This window comes from Phyllostomus hastatus, unplaced genomic scaffold (assembly GCF_019186645.2).
Source record: "Phyllostomus hastatus isolate PE091 unplaced genomic scaffold, TTU_PhHast_1.1 phas_scaffold_39, whole genome shotgun sequence".
NCBI lineage: Eukaryota > Metazoa > Chordata > Mammalia > Chiroptera > Phyllostomidae > Phyllostomus > Phyllostomus hastatus.
In genome coordinates, this window is record NW_025334028.1 from 31,536,234 (window position 1) to 31,552,966 (window position 16,733).

Consider the following 16,733-nt stretch of genomic DNA (forward strand, 5'->3'; position numbering starts at 1 on the left):
GCCTACAATATTCAGAAGTACAGTAGCATGCTAGACTGGTTCGTAGTCTAGGAGCAGTAGGCTGTACCATCGGCCTGTATTCATAGCAGGCTGTATTCATATGGCCTACGAGTGTAATGGGCTATACCACCTAGGCAGTGTAAGTGTACTCTCTGATGTTTGCACAATGGTGGAAATGCCTAATAATGCATTTCTCAGGACATATCCCTGTTTGACTGCATTTGCTTTGAGCAGAAAGTACCCAAGGAACCTGAAGAAGTTCAGAGCCAAATTTTCTAACCAACTTGAGCAATTATGCATAATTTCACCACACATTGAGTGTTCTTAATACTTATATTTTATTTGTACTCTTTTTTTATATGTGTAGTTTGAAAATCTTCAAATTCTTTGTTGACCACTCAGGCTGGTGTGGCTCAGTGGATTGTGTGCCAGCCTGTGAACCAAAAAGGTGGCTGGATTGATTCCCAGTCAGGGCACATGCCTGGGTTACAAACCAGGCCCCCAGTAGAGGGTGCTCAAGAGATAACCACACATCAATGTTTCCCTCTCTCCTTCTCTGAAAAGAAATAATTGGAATCTTTAAAAAAATTATTTGTAGACAGAGATAGGCTATCAAATGAATCAGCTATTATCTGAATCATGGAGAGGAGGTGAGTATTTTATTGTAAGAAATAAGCCAACTGACAAATATCTAAATAAAGACAGAGGTTTGGTGGACTGAATTACAGCTCTCACTTAAGCTTTTCTCTCTCTCTGAATAAGGAGTGAACTAAAGTAGAAATAACTTTGAGGAAAGGAGAAATATTTCCACCACCTGAGAAACAATGAGTTTATCTGAATCTCACTGCATTTTTTCCAAAGGGGCCCTTTCCTCCAACAAGGCAAGAGAAAGGCTGAAAACATGCCAAATAAATATTTTGTTGTTGTTATTTTGTATCCCTGTGTTTCTCCTTCCTCTGAACTCTAGTATATTCATCCAAACCCTTGGTTTCTAACCACTTATGAAATTAAAGATGAATGAATAAATCAAGTATGTCAAAGACACCTGTGTTACCTGTGAATAAAACTCAGGAATGCTACTGGGAGGTAAGGTTTGCCCACAGTGACAGCTCCACTGCTGTGGCGAAAACGACGCTCACAGGACACGCCGCCTACAGGAACAATCAGAAAGATCTGTGAATATCCGAGGGCAGACATTTTTCTAAGTTTCCCCAAAAGAAAGTGCCAGGGAGTAAGACAGGAGTTACTGCATTAGAGAGGCCGTGTGCGGAGTTTCACGAATCCATGCCTCCCTCGACTTTTGATTAGGCACCAGCATTGAGAAAGGTGAGGAATGGCGAGGTCGCAAACCTCGCACGCCTTCCCGCTGAGGGAACACCCTTCCCTGTTCTCTGGAGCCCCGGGGATTGTCCTGCGCTCCTCCCTCGGCAGCCAGCCTGGGGCCGAGCCTCCGCCCAGGGACCACCCTCGCGCCCAGCCCCGCGGCCGGCCTCGGCGCTGGGTGCTCCCTTCGGCTCCAGCCCGTCCTCCTCCAGGTCGGAGCACGCGCCACGGCAGACCCAGAAGCCAGAGAGGCCCCGGGGGCGAGGTCATAGCCTCCGGCTCTTCAGCAAATGGCGCAATTGGTCTAGGAGAGGAAGGAGGAAGACTCGGGCCAGGAGGAGAGGCGACGGGAGCCCCACGAGGACCTAGGTGGGCTCGCCTCGCTAGCAGGCCCGCGGGCGGCCGAGAGGTTGGCAGCCCCAGACCGCGTGCGGTTAGGTGAGGATCCCAGGGGCCCGGGAGGCGGGCAGGCCCGCGATCTAACTGCAGACTTGCCCCTTGCCTAGACTTAGTCACGTCTCCATGGAAATAGTGCTAATTTTTCCTTCACTTGAGAAAAGAGAGTGGAAACAAAAAATTTGAAACCTTGACAGGCCCTTTACTCCCGTGAGATCCTCCTGAAATTACTTCAAGGGAGAGTGATTCATTAAACAATATTGCCTTCTTTCACATAATTAATATAGTCATTTAATTTTTTTTAGTTTCTCTGCTTGTCTTTCACAGGTGCTTTCAAATAAATTAATCTAGACTATATTTTATTATATATTATTTATTAAAATTTTCTACCTCCTCGTAGGAGTGCTAAAATGATGAATTAATATTTGCTGAGCATTTGGAAGGTGGAGTTACTTTATTATTATTAATACAAGAAAACAATAACTTGATGGCATTGGTAACCCACGCCATCTGCTATGTTAACTGAGATGACATTGTAAAAGGCTTTGCCTATTCAGGCAAAGTGATTGAGTATAGAAATAATTAACCAGGTAATTTAAATTTCACAGAAAATGGAATCCTGCTTTGAAGAAGAGTAAGTCTCCTGATCAATTTTGTTTTGTTATGCCCTGTTATTACTGCCATATTTATTTTAATCAGTTGTATAAATGTAATCACCTGTGCAACTTCTAAATTTTAATTTCTCCTTCCTGTGATTTAAAATGAATTATTTTAAAACCAAGTCTGCATTAACAATTGGAGAATTAAATAATGCTCTTCCTTTCACAGCTACCCCAGTAGTTTACTTTATATTCAGTTATAGTAGTTTAAATTTAAATAAAACTCCAAAGCACTTGAAATATTTTTATATCTATCATTGTTTGCACAGCATTTCTGACTGAGAGGAGTAAGGCTGATAATGTCTAATTTTTCTGAGGTATATGGTAACCAGAGCAAAGACAGCCATTACATCTAGAATTCGATTTCCATTTAAACATTCCTACCATAACACTTCATTAGGACAACTGCTTTAATTCCCCCACTTTACGTTGGTAGTGTCAATATGGCCATAGCTCTCACAATAACATGGTTTTTAATGGAATTCAAAAGTAAGCTGAACAGTTTTGAAATAAATTATTTTTTCAATGCGGGATTTTTAAATGCACTGTTCTAAAATATCCAGCAAGTAGCTCTAATCAATCATAATGAAACTTCCCTGTATCCAATCACAGAAAACATTAAAATGCAATATCACAAAAGTAGGCCAGACCACTATCATCAACCTAATAGTCACCATTATTTATATCATTTATTATATTACTCAGGGCCAACAGTGCCAAAAAGTGAAGTGATGTTGTGAATTCACTAGAGGGAGCAATTTTTAAAAGTAAATTAGTATTACTTTACTTAGTTCTATACAGTTAGTAGTTATAGACTGGATTTGGACATTTAACATAATTTGAGTAAAAATATGCAGAATTTATGGAGATATATCAGTGATGATGTCATTTCCAGATTTGTTTACATGTTTTCTTTAAAACATCTAAGAACAGCTTGAAAACACAAGACAGATCAAATCCAAGGTAATGCTCAAGCTAACATCTATCAGCATTTTTGTTTTATTTTAATTTTCACACACTTGTACTTTTAGGCAAGAAATCATTGCTTACAAGAAATTACTGGCATCTAATCCATTAAAAATTCAACAAGAATCACAGTAACAATAGCTAGATTCCAAGTGTTTGATATAAATGCAAATAAACTTCAGATCCAGTTGAATGAAGATACTTATTCTAGTTAATAACATAAGAGACAAATGTTCAGATCTATTCATATTTCTGCTATACATCTGTTTTTTAGCTGTTGATGACTTAACCTCAACAATTCATTTAGATTTGCATCCTATTTGTTACATTTAATGCTGCCAATTTAAGCTAAAATTAACATGGAATTAATAAGTATTTATACAATTGTGTTTAATTGTATTAAGTTTTGATCACCTGTTACATGTTAATGTTTAATGATATAGATTTGACCCTTGAAAACAAAATAAACTTTGAGTTATTATTGACTTAACCCCAAATTTAATAATACCAAAGACGCTACATTTTTAAAGGGTAATCTTATTTTATTTATGAAATAATTCATTCAATACATATTTAATGAAGTTCTACCTGATGCTGGGTACTGTTAGGATCTGAGTATATAAAGACAAATAAGATCCATTTTCGCTCACAACTGAGTGATCTTTTAAAAAGAATTCCCTCATAATTTAATTGCATTCATGTTTCTTAACTACGTATTTAAAAAGCCTTCTCAGATCCTTTACTGAAAATAGTGACATTTCTCTCCCTCCCTCTCTCTCGCAACACTGGGAAACCAGCATAGGAGTGCAGAGTTTAAAGAAAAGTTTTAGAGTCTTCCAATATATGAGACATATTTAGAATATAAATTGTCAATTCTGGCAGCTCTACGTCAAGTAATTACTACTGTTTATTTGTATGTGGACAGGCCAGATGTTCTCCACACTGCATTCTCCAAACTCTTTTCCCTAAAACATGCCTCAAATGAATGTAATCTGAATATTTGTGCTATTGAATTAGTGGTTTTGATGTTGTTTTCACTTAAGAATGAAGAAGCAGGATAGGTGACTTAGGAATCTCTGGGAATAGTTAGGGTATCCCACACTGAATCTCTCTTTTCCTATTACACTATCTGAAACAGTACATATTTCTGCAGTGTTATAATGTACTGAATTAATCATAGTCTTTTATAAACCATAATAATGTATCAAAGTGTCTGCGATAGCACATTCTAAAATATGAAGCTCTATATCCTTTGTCGCACTGTTAGTGTCATTCCAAATGTGATTCTATGAATTTAAGTGTGAATATCAGCTACCAAGGAAGAACCATAATTGAAATATATTAGGAGTAAGGATTACAAAAGTTGAGGGTGGATTAATTTTCTTTGAAGTCAAGCTCTGTAAAAACTCTAAAACTTTAAACTATGACTTAAAAAGAATATTGAACTTTCATAAATATTCTACATACCAATAACAATGAGATATTTTGATACTGGCATTTAACTTAAAGAGACAGTTGAGAAAATAGAAACTCATTCATTCTATATTTACAATCTTATCTTCTTTTAAAGTTATGAGCTTACCTCCTATTATAGAAAATAAATACCATAGCAATAAGTAAAATTATATCCAGTGTTAAAATTTTACTTAGTCAATTTGTCATATTTTTTATATGTCAATTTGTCCTTAAGACTAAATCTTCAAACATGGTTAATTTAACAGTAGTTTTAGAATTAAAGCCCTCGGCCTCTCTAAGAAGGGAACTAACTAGCCCTGACTGGTATTGCTCAGTAGTTTGGGCATTGCCCTGCAAATCAAAAGGTCACTGGTTGGATTCCAGTCAGGGTGCATACCTGGGTTAGGGGCATGCAAGAGGCAACCAATCAATGTTTCTCTTGCACATTGATCTTTCTCTCCTTCTCTTTCTCCCTTCCTTCCCCTCTCTCTAAAAATAAAATTTTAAAAATCTTTAAAAGATAAGGGAAGTAACTACGTTCATTCTTCAGTATTTTACATATTTAACATTGTCACACACAAATAGCCATCCAGTGTGAAAAGTGGATACTCCTATCATGATCAGAAATATACTGTCTCAAAAAATTTCCAGATTCTAAACCCAGACCAATTAAGTTTTTAAAGAAACTAAATTTAATTGCAATATACATTGAAAATTAGTGCTCTCCATTCTCTTTAATGATAATTAAGATTACCTCATTTTACCACTAAAGGAAAACAAAATTATACCTGTTTGGAAAGCCTTAGCCCTTGGCTATCTGTGTATTTGCAATTTACAAACATTAATCCCAGTGGATCCCAGGGACTGGTGGAGGCTCATAGGCTGGGAACATATTTTGTAAGGCATGGAAAAAGCAGACATTCTTCCTCAGTTAGAAAGCAAGGAATTTTAAGAACTTTGAACTACACTCTGAAAATCTTGGCATATTAACTAAGATTTTGAAAGACAAGTATCTTTGGTTGTTGATGTATTTATGAATACTTTGTCTTATATATTTTCTTCTTAATCTTTACTGGTAATATAAAATGAAATAATGATGGTAGAAAAAATAACTTGGGAGGCTTAGTCTGGAGGAGCAATGATAAGAAAAATTCTTACATTAAGAATTTTCTAAGAAAGTAATTTAAGAATGGGTTTTTGCATTCTTGAAGAGCTCAAAACACTGAGCCAGTGTAACATCAAAAAAATTGTTTACTTAGGACTAAACTTGGCATGTTAATATACATTATTCTAGTGAAAATATGATTACTATCCTAATTTGAAAAATGAAAATATTTTTTAAAATGTATGCTGACTTCTGGTAAAGATGGAGACGTAGGTAAACACACCTTGCCTCTTCGCAAAACTATAGCAAAAATTACAACTAGATTACAAAACAAACATCACCCAGAATTGTAAGAAAATTGAGCTGTGTGGAAGTCCAACAACCAAGGATTAAAAAAGGACATATTCACCCAGATGGGTAGGAGGGGTGGAGACATGGGGATGTGTGGAGAGGTGCAGTGAGGTGGAGAGGTGCTGAGAGGCACAGGGATGCAAGACAGGCAATCCCACATCCGTGTATGGTGGCTAAATATTGGGAGGGATACCTAAGGGTCAAGGGATCCCAGCCCCAGATCAGACCACCCTGCCCAGGGTTCCAGCACCAGGAAAATAAGTCCCTATAACTTCTGGCTGTAAAAACCAGTGGGGGTCGGAGTGGCAGAAGAAACTAGGGTTCTCAGGAGACTCCTCTTAATGGGCCTGCAATGGACATAGGACTTACACAGACTCACCCCCTCTGGGATTCAGCACCAGGGCAACTGCTAGAAGGGCACCAGTGGCATACAGGGAGAAACTGAAGTGACTGGTAACAGGGCAAGTGCCAGAAGACAGCTTCCTTCCAGGCAAAAACTCCAGTGGCCCAGCAGCAGCATTGTCCTCTCTCTCGTTTTTTAAAGTACATTTTACTGATTATGCTATTGTAGTTGTCCCATTTTTTTCCATTGCTCCCCTTCTCCCAGTGCTCCCCTTCCCTCCAGGATTCCTACACCCCTTAGTTCATGCCCATATTTTGTGCACCTAAGTTCTTTGGTTTCTCTATTTCCTACTGTTCTTAACATATCCTTGTCTGTTTTATACCTATGAATTATGCTTCCTAATCCCTGAACCTTTTCTACAGTTATCCCCCTTCTCTTCCCCATTGATAACCCTCCATGTGATCTTCATTTCTATGATTCTGTTCCTGTTCTGTTTGTTTAATTTGTTTTTTTTTTAGATTCAGTTGATGATTGTTGTAAGTTTGTTCTCACTTTACTGCTTGTAGATTTGATCATCTTCTTTTTCATAAATAAGTCCCTTTAACATTTCATACAATAAGGGCTTGGTGATGATGAACTCCTTTAGCTTTACCTTGTCTGGGAAGCACTTTGTCTGCCTTTCAATTATAAATGAGATCTTTGAGGGATAGAGTAACCCAAGTTGTAGGTCTTTGCTTTTTCATCACTTTGAATACTCTTGCCAGTCACTTCTAGCCTGCAAGGTTTCTTTTGAGAAATCAACTGATAGTCTTATGGGAACTCCTTTGGAGATGACTGTCTCCTTTTCTCTTGCTGCTTTTAAGATTCTCTCTTTATCTTTAACCTTTGGCATTTTAATTATGATGTGTTGGTATGGCCCCCTTTGGATCCAACTTGTTTGGATATCCCTGTGTTTCCTGGACTTGCATGTCTGTTTCCTTCACCAAATTAGGGAATGTTTCTTTAATTAACTTTTCAAGTAAGTTTTCAATTTCTTGTTCTTCCCCTTCTCCTTCTGGTATCCCCATGATCTGGATGTTGGCATATTTGGAGATGTCCCAGAGTCTTCTTATTCTCTCCTTGTTTTTCTGAATTCTTGTTTCTACATTCTGTTCTGGTTGACTGCTTATTTCTTCCATATGTTCCAAGTTGTTGATTTGATTCTCAGCTTCATCCCCTCCACTGTTGGTTCCCTGTAGATCATTCTTTATTTTACTTAATGTAGCCTTCATTTCTTCCCTTATGTGTTTGCTATACTCATCGAGATCTCTAAGCACCCTTATCACCAGTGTTTTGAACTCTGCATTGACAGGCTAGCTATCTCCTCATTGCTTAGTTCTTTTTATGGATTTTTGATCTGTTCTTTTCATGTGAGCCATATTTGTTCATCTCCTCAATTTTGCAGCCTCCCTGTGTTTGTTTATGTATTGGAGAGAGCTGCTTGATGCCCTGTTGGCACACCTGTTACACTGTAAGGGGCTGAGCCTTAGGTATTTGCCAGGGTGAGGCAACCCACTAGGCTGCTTTGTGATACTGTATGTAGGGGAGTGGTCTGAGAGGGAACAATGCTGCTTGCTCAGCTCTATCCCCATTTCCAGTCACTTCCCCACTTTGTGTATGCAACAGGTGCCCTTCTACCTGTTGCCCTGATGCCAAATCCCAGAGTGGGTGGGTTTGCATATGTTCTATGGCCACACAGGTCTTTTAAATGGACTATCCTGAGAGACTGGCAGTTTCTTCTGGTGCCCCAACCCTCACTGGTTTTTACAATTAGAAGTTATGAGGTTTTATTTTCTTGGTGCTGGAACCCTGGGCTGCATAGTTTGGCCTGGTGCTGGGATGGCTTGCTCCCCAGGTGTCCCTCTCATTTGTATCTATTACAGGTGAATGTGAGATGGCCCATTCCACTAGGCACCACCACCACTGCCTCACTGCCGCTGTTGCTACTCTGCATCCTCTCTACCCAGGATCCCCATCTCTTCCACTCCTACCCTTCTGGATGAATATTTTTTCTTTAAATCCTTGGTTGTCGGACTTCTATACAATCTGCTTTTCTGGCAGTTCTTGTTGTATTTTGTTTTGAGATTAGTTGTGATCCTCCTTATGGCTGTGCAAAGAGGTGAAGTATGTCTCCATGTTGGCCAGAAGTCTCACTGTCCCCTCTCTGAGCTCTCATCAATGCAAAGCCACAGAACAGTGACATGAGTTGCCCTACCCTGGCAATTATCAAAGGCTCTGCCCCATACAACTTACAAGTGCACTTTTCTACAATAAGCTATGCTATTAAGACAGGGAGTCAAAGAATCTCTTCCTAATACACAGAAACAAACAAAAGGAGGCTGCCAAAATGAGGAGACAAAGAAACATGGCTCAAATAAAAGAGAAAATAAAACTTTAGAAAAAGAACTAAATGAAATGGACTTAGCCAACCTATCAGATGCTGAGTTCAAAACACGGGTTATCTGAATGCTCAACGAACTCACTGGGTACTTCAACAGCATAAAAAACCCAGGCAAAAATAAAATTTACATTAAGTAAAATAAAGAATGATCTACAGGGAACCAACAGTGGAGGGGATGAAGCTGAGAATCAAATCAACAACTTGGAACATATGGAAGAAATAAGCAGTCAACCAGAACAGAATGTAGAAACAAGAATTCAGAAAAACAAGGAGAGAATAAGAAGACTCTGGGACATCTCCAAATATGCCAACATCCAGATCATGGGGATACCAGAAGGAGAAGGGGAAGAACAAGAAATTGAAAACTTACTTGAAAAGTTAATTAAAGAAACATTCCCTAATTTGGTGAAGGAAACAGACATGCAAGTCCAGGAAACACAGGGATATCCAAACAAGTTGGATCCAAAGGGGGCCATACCAACACACATCATAATTAAAATGCCAAAGGTTAAAGATAAAGAGAGAATCTTAAAAGCAGCAAGAGAAAAGGAGACAGTCATCTCCAAAGGAGTTCCCATAAGACTATCAGTTGATTTCTCAAAAGAAACCTTGCAGGCTAGAAGTGACTGGCAAGAGTATTCAAAGTGATGAAAAAGCAAAGACCTACAACTTGGGTTACTCTATCCCTCAAAGATCTCATTTATAATTGAAAGGCAGACAAAGTGCTTCCCAGACAAGGTAAAGCTAAAGGAGTTCATCATCACCAAGCCCTTATTGTATGAAATGTTAAAGGGACTTATTTATGAAAAAAGAAGATGATCAAATCTACAAGCAGTAAAGTGAGAACAAACTTACAACAATCATCAACTGAATCTAAAAAAAAACAAATTAAACAAACAGAACAGGAACAGAATCATAGAAATGAAGATCACATGGAGGGTTATCAATGGGGAAGAGAAGGGGGATAACTGTAGAAAAGGTTCAGGGATTAGGAAGCATAATTCATAGGTACAAAATACACAAGGGGATGTTAAGAACAGTATGGGAATGCAATAGATGAGGGACTTCTATGCATGACCCATGGGCATGAACTAAGGGTAGGAATTGCTGGGGAGAATGTGGATATTGGGTAGAGGGGAGCAAGGGGGGGAAATTGGGACAACTATAACAGCATAATCAATAAAATATATTAAAAATATAATTATTTGTATCAGGGTCTTCATTTTCAAAGTACAGCAGATAAATCAATGTTTGCATAACATCCATATATGATTTATATGAATATTACTTTATAGATGGTAAAACTAAGAAAAGATTATTTTATAATTTCAGACAACTCATAGAAGATTAGTATTGTTTTTCACAGGTCTGTTTAAAGAAATATTATTAGACAAATTTCTAATGAATAAAGTGTTGCAACTATATTATTTTCAATATTGCAAATACTATTCTAACAATAATTTCTAAGTTATTTTTGATGATTAGGACATCAATTCATCTTCTGTGTAGTTTTATTTTTATTATTTAAGAAAAATTATATGTTTCTAAAAGACCCCCAAATTATTAGTATTACCTCGGGAATTAACAGTTAGGAAATTTAAGTTTTTTCCAATCTGTCATCAACAATTATATGACTTTGTTTAAATGATGATGTAGTCAAAATAGCATGTAACATTTTTAAGTATTTATTTCATGCTATTGCCTCATACAGAATTTGTAAATTATTGTATTAATTATTAGTTATCTCTTGCTGCATGAAAACCTACTCCCTCAAACTAGTGGCTAAAACAACAAATTTTTTTGTCTTATAGAATATCTGTGGCTCAAGAATTCGGAGGCAGCTTAGCCGGGTAATTTTGGTTCAGTGTGTCTCATGAGGTTATAGTTTAAATCACTTCTAGGGTTACAATCCTCTAAAAGCTTGCTGGGGCAGGAAGATCTACTTTTAAGATGGTTCACTTACATGGCCATCAGGTTCATGCTGGCTCAGCTCCTTACCACACTGAGCTGTCCTGAAGGCTGCTCAAGTATCCTTGTAATATGGCATGACTCTGACTTCTCCAAGAGTGAGTGATCCAAGAGAGAGCAAGCAGAAGCCACAATACCTGTTATGTTCTAGTCTTGGAAGCCACACTATCATTCTTATAATATACTATTGGTTACACAGGTAGGCCCTATCTAGCCTGGGAGGAAATGAAACAGAAACATGAATACTAGGAATCAGGGATTATTTAGGGGCAGGTTGGAGGCTAGCACTAGAGTGCATCTTCTATCCCTCAGTGGGAGAGGTTATAAATAACCTCTCTCCTACATATAAAGTATACTCACATTTTTAAGGCCACCAAAAGTTTTATCCTATTAAATATTATCTCAAAGTCTAGAATCTTATTGTCCTAACTAGGCTCAGATGTGGATGAGGCTTTCGGGGTGCTGTTTCTTGAGCACAACTCCTTAGAAAACTCCTGTGATCTGAAGACCTGTGAACTAAGGATATAAGATATCGGCCCTTCCACCCCCACTCCAAACATACAATGGTAGAGTAGACATTTCTGTTCAGTGGGTGGAAAACAAGAGGAATACAGGAGTCACTGGTCCGCAGTAATTCTGTAATCCAGCTAGGTAAATACTATAAGTGCTTTCACTAGAATTTATTCCTACTGCTTCCTGGGAATGATTTTCCAAGACTCTTGGCTCTTACCTTTAAGCTCTTGGTTCTGCCTTCTGAGTCAACTTATTTTCTCATGAAAGGTAACCTAGGTTTGCAGCTCTGTAGTTTTCTCAATCTGGCTCCTGCTTGGAGAAATTTAAGGTCCAAATACCCTTTTTCCTTTTATTCTTTTTTGTTGTTGTTGCTTTCGGTCCACACTGCTAATGTTTCTTACAATTAAATACTCTTAAAACCTCTGTGGGTTGCCTCTGAACTTTACTACATTATGAAAAAGCCACACCTATAAATCTGTTTGGGATTGGCCCTTTTCTACTTAGGGTTCCTGCTGAGATTACTGGGGGATGACAGTACTCTTAAGCTTCCTAGAAGCCCTAGTGGCTGACTGAATGGCTCTCTGAGTTACAACATTAGATCTTCCTAAAGTTTCAGCAAATGATTTTACAACCATACAACCAAAGAGCTTCATTTTTATATCATGATTGTCTGGCACTGCATGGATTTGATCTTTGCCCGGAAGCCATTTTTTGTTTTAGCATTCCCCCCCATCTTGAGAGGCTGGCAATATTCAAGACTCAGAAGTCTTGGCTCCTTTTGGGTTAACAATTCATTCTTTAGCTTATCTTCCTTTCTCTCACATTTTACTATAAACAGCAAGAAGAAACCACACAGCACCTTCAACACTCTGACTGAAAATGTCTTCCCTAGATCATCCATTTTATTAGATATATTTTCTAGTTCCCACATTACTGCAGCTGACAGTGTTGCTCAATTTCTGCCACTATATTAAAATTATCCACCTTTCCTCCAATTTCCAATAACATTTTCCTCATAATCACCTCCTCAGGAACCCTCAGGCTTATAATAATAGTGTTTCCAAGACATTTTCAACTGCCACTACCAACACTCTCTTTAACGTCTTTCAGTTTCTGCCACTGCCTAATTCCAGTGCCTCTCCTATATTTTTTTGGATTTGTTATGGCAGAAACCCCCTTCTAGATGTATTATCTATTAATGTGTAGCAAATCACTGTGAAAGCTAGTGGCTCCAAACAAAATAAACATTTACTGTTTCAGTTTCTGTGAGTCATGAGTTTGGGAGCTTGGATTCAAGACACTGACCGAGGTTATACTCATCAAAAAGTATGACTGGAGCTATACATTTGGCTACAGACATGCTCCTTCACATGGCTGGAAAGTGCATGCTGACTGTTGGCCGGCAGCCTCAGTTCCTCACCACGTGGACCTCTTCATAGGGCTGCGTGAGTGACCTCCAGAGAGAGTGATCCAAAGGAAAGCAAGGAGGAAGCTGCTATATCTTGCATGCCCTAGTCTTGGAAGCCACATATCATCATCTCCACAGTATCCTACAAGCTACATAGGTCAACCTTATTACAGGAGGAGACAGCAAGAATATGTGGATATAGGAACTTATAAGAATTATTGGGGACATCATGAAGGCTGGCTAGCACAGTCACTAAACTCCCTAATCATTTAATTTTAGGAGTTTTATTAAACTAGCTTCATCTTTTTTTGGCATATATTGATTGTTTTAAACCTAGAAATTCCCTATATCTATCATTAAATTTCAATTATAGTTTCAATTCTGTATTTAAATACATTCAGATATTTTTTTTTAATTTTAATGCTGTCATATCAACAACACTTCCCAGCTTTGAGTTACTGGTAAGTATGCTAAGTTATGGATTTTAAAAATTCAATTTATTGATAAAGATGTGGCTGAACATTTGCATCTCTAGGTCTATCTATACTTTTAAAGTCGATAAAATAAGTACATATATCCTTACCTGCACCATTATAAAATGACACCTGCATCAAGTCCATTTTCTGTCAAATATCAACAAGGATCCCATTCCCTCATGCACCTTGATAATATAGTATGGTAAGAAATGGGAAGCTCCCACTTCGTCAGGAAATCTTAATATGTTTTGAAAGACTGATTGATTAGACTGGCAAACCCCTCAATAAGTGAATGTTAAAGATTACAATGTCTGAAATATTCTAATTTGGAAACCTGAAACATATAACTTAGTTGCTAGGGCTGTACACAAAATACCAAACTTTGGTAAAATTATGAGGTAAGCTAAATCCCTTATCCTCTGCATACTAAATTCCTTAAGATTACAGCCCTGGCTTAGTTTGTTGGGCATTGTCCTGCAAACTGAAAGGTCCATGGTTCGATTCCCAGTCAGGGCACATGTTCAGGTTGTGGGTTTGGTCCCTGGTTGGAGGTGTATGCTAGAGGCAACCATTGATGTTTCTCTCACATTGAAGTTTCTTTCATATTAAAGTTTCTCTCCCTCTCTTTCTCCCTCCCTTCCCCCTCTCTAAAAAATAAGTAAATCCTTTTTTAAAAAGAATAGAAACAAGGTTTTTATCATTGTTGTTTTCTCCCATTGGACTTAGCAAGATGCTCTATACACAGTACATCCTTAACAAATATTTTTAAACTGGTGCATAAATTAATAACTTATTGACAGATTATGAACGTCCCTTCCCCAAGCTTCTAGGTACCCAATTCCTCTTGCTTGTACTGGAAACCTACCATAGTCTTCTCGCAGTGTTCCAAAACAGAAATCTTTTTTAATCTCCTTCTATCTAATTTTGATTAGGGAGAAATTGAACAATCTAATAACATTTAGGGACATTTTATTGTCAATATCTGAATCCATATCAGGTCTTCTAATGGTGTGGATTATCTGATACAGTTGAAAAATGAAAACTTTGGGGCAAGCTTTTGGCTGACTTGCAAACCATAAGTCAGCATCAACTTGACTTCTTAGTTAGGGTCAGTCTTGGCTAAATATGTCAGCTGGTAAATTCTCTACCAGAAAAACCTTGACCTTCTCTGATGTTGAAATACCAAGACTGTATTTCTCAAATCTGCCTTGCCATGATTCCTTTTCTTGTTCCCTGAAGTTAAGAAATTTTTTAAATGAATAACATTTCCCTATTTCTGTTAATGGTCTCATCAGTCAGTCACACAAACTCAAAAACTTTTCATTTGTGTGAATATGTTCATTCCCTAAGCTCTCTCACCCAGTACAGTCTTTGGCTACTATTCTCAGCTCTATCTCTTTTTTTTTTCTACTATACTCCAGTTTAAACCTTTTCTTTTACTTCTTGTTGCAGTTTGGTTGCACATCTTTGCCACATTAACTTACTAAAACATGGCATCTATTGATTCATTGTACTGCTCAAAATTTCACTTTTGTCTGCTTGGTGTGTGTACAATGGACTCCAAACTCCCCTGTCTCGCTTTCAGTATCTGCCACATTCTAGCCACGATTTAGCTTTCTGGCCTTATCTTCTACTACTTCTCCACACTGGATTATTCTTGATTAACCAAACTCATTCCACATTTACTATTAGGTCTTTCTAGTGCTTTTTTCTTTGCCTGAAAGATTCTTTCTCTACTTCTATTGAAATCTTACCTATCTATCTTTCAAAGCCAAAACCAAAAGAAATCTTAAACATGACATCTTGATCCTCCCAGCCAGAAATATTCACTCTTTACTGAAAGTTGAAGGTACTTTGTACCACTCATAAGGTACTCACTGAATTCTAACTTAGGTTATATTCTTACATAATTTATCTCCTCTTGTATATTTTAAGCTTCCTGAGAATGCCAGTTGTATCATTCTGTATGTTAGTAGTTAGCAAATCTCCTTTACTTAGAGGTGGTTGTTTCTGAGTTGGAACCATCATGAAATGAGTTTGGTAAGTATTGTATATTAGTTTTGGGGTGGTGAGTAGGAACACAGCAATACATGGTTAAGAAAAAAACCTTTGGATGTCAAACAATCCCATATTTAAATTCAGTTTTCCCAGTTTCTAGTTGGATGATCTTGGGAAAATTGATTAATCTCTTGGTGCCTCAGTTTTCTTATCTGTAAAATGGGAAAGCAGTGCCTATTTTATAGATTTGTCATAATTAAATGAAGTGGTGGGTATAGAACACTTACTTTAATAAGTTATTATTTTTTATCTCCTATTGTTTCTAGACAGATTGTAACAATGTTCAATAACTTTTGACTAAATAAACATATTATTTAAAAACAAAAACAGATTATGATTTACATTTTAAATATACATGTATACTTAACAATTAAGAAAAATATTAGAAGAGTATAGAAGATAGGTTAAAAATGGAAGAGCAAAGTAAGAAATCAAGATATATATTTTTTAAAGTGAACAAGAAGAAATTTAACTTTCAACATAGATTTATAGTCTTAAGTCTACAGAATATGCTGGAAATTCCTCACAATTTTCTAATGGAAAAAAATCTAATTACCTATTTTTAATTCTAACATTTCACATCTTAAATTACATATAAAAATGTTTAAATACTGTAGCTAATGGGAGGCCCAGCCAGACTCCAGATTCTCAGCCACTGGGGAATTTCTGTGTCAGACCACCCACTGTGAAAATGAAAAGTTGGTGCCTTTGCCAGTGTGGAAATGTCTTTAGAAGAGAGCTCTAAGCTCTTGTAACCATTTTCCCTAAGGAAGACCAAGGGAGTAAAAAAAACACATGAGAAATTACTGGACAAACACCAGTTGTCCAAGTTTCAAAGTAACAATGAAAGGTGGAATTACCGCTTTTTACACCACAACTATCCTGAACTGAAGTCTGTTTATATAGATTTGGACTTACTGGTTTTAGTTCACTTCTTTGGAAGACACAAGCTTATGCGAGTAAAGCTAGGATTTCAAGGCAAGTCACGCTTTTCAATTATAGTTTGGTTTGGATTTTTTGTTCATGTTTTATGAACAAAATATCTTTAGAAACAAGTCATTCAGAGAGTATTACCAAAATAGCAGTTGCATTTGAAATCTTATTTCAGATTTTTTGCTATAAACTTTTATTATGAAAACAAAGAGACATCCAAATGGTGTTGGACCTGGAAAAGCTACAGAAAGGTGCACAGGATGACAGTTTTTGCTCCTATTCCATAAAGACTAATATTTAACATCTTTTATCTTAAAGATATTATCTCATCTGTAATTA

The 16,733-nt window shown here is 37.3% G+C and overlaps 1 long non-coding RNA gene across 1 annotated transcript in view; it reads left to right on the plus strand.

Moving 5' to 3' along the window:
- Positions 1–1,672: 1,672 nt before the first annotated feature.
- LOC123806944 overlaps positions 1,673–16,733 on the plus strand; it is a 39,231-nt gene continuing 24,170 nt past the window's right edge. Inside the window, exon 1 of the long non-coding RNA XR_006783549.1 lies at positions 1,673–1,761. This is a non-coding gene — a long non-coding RNA (uncharacterized LOC123806944). The remainder of the gene's footprint in view (positions 1,762–16,733) is intronic.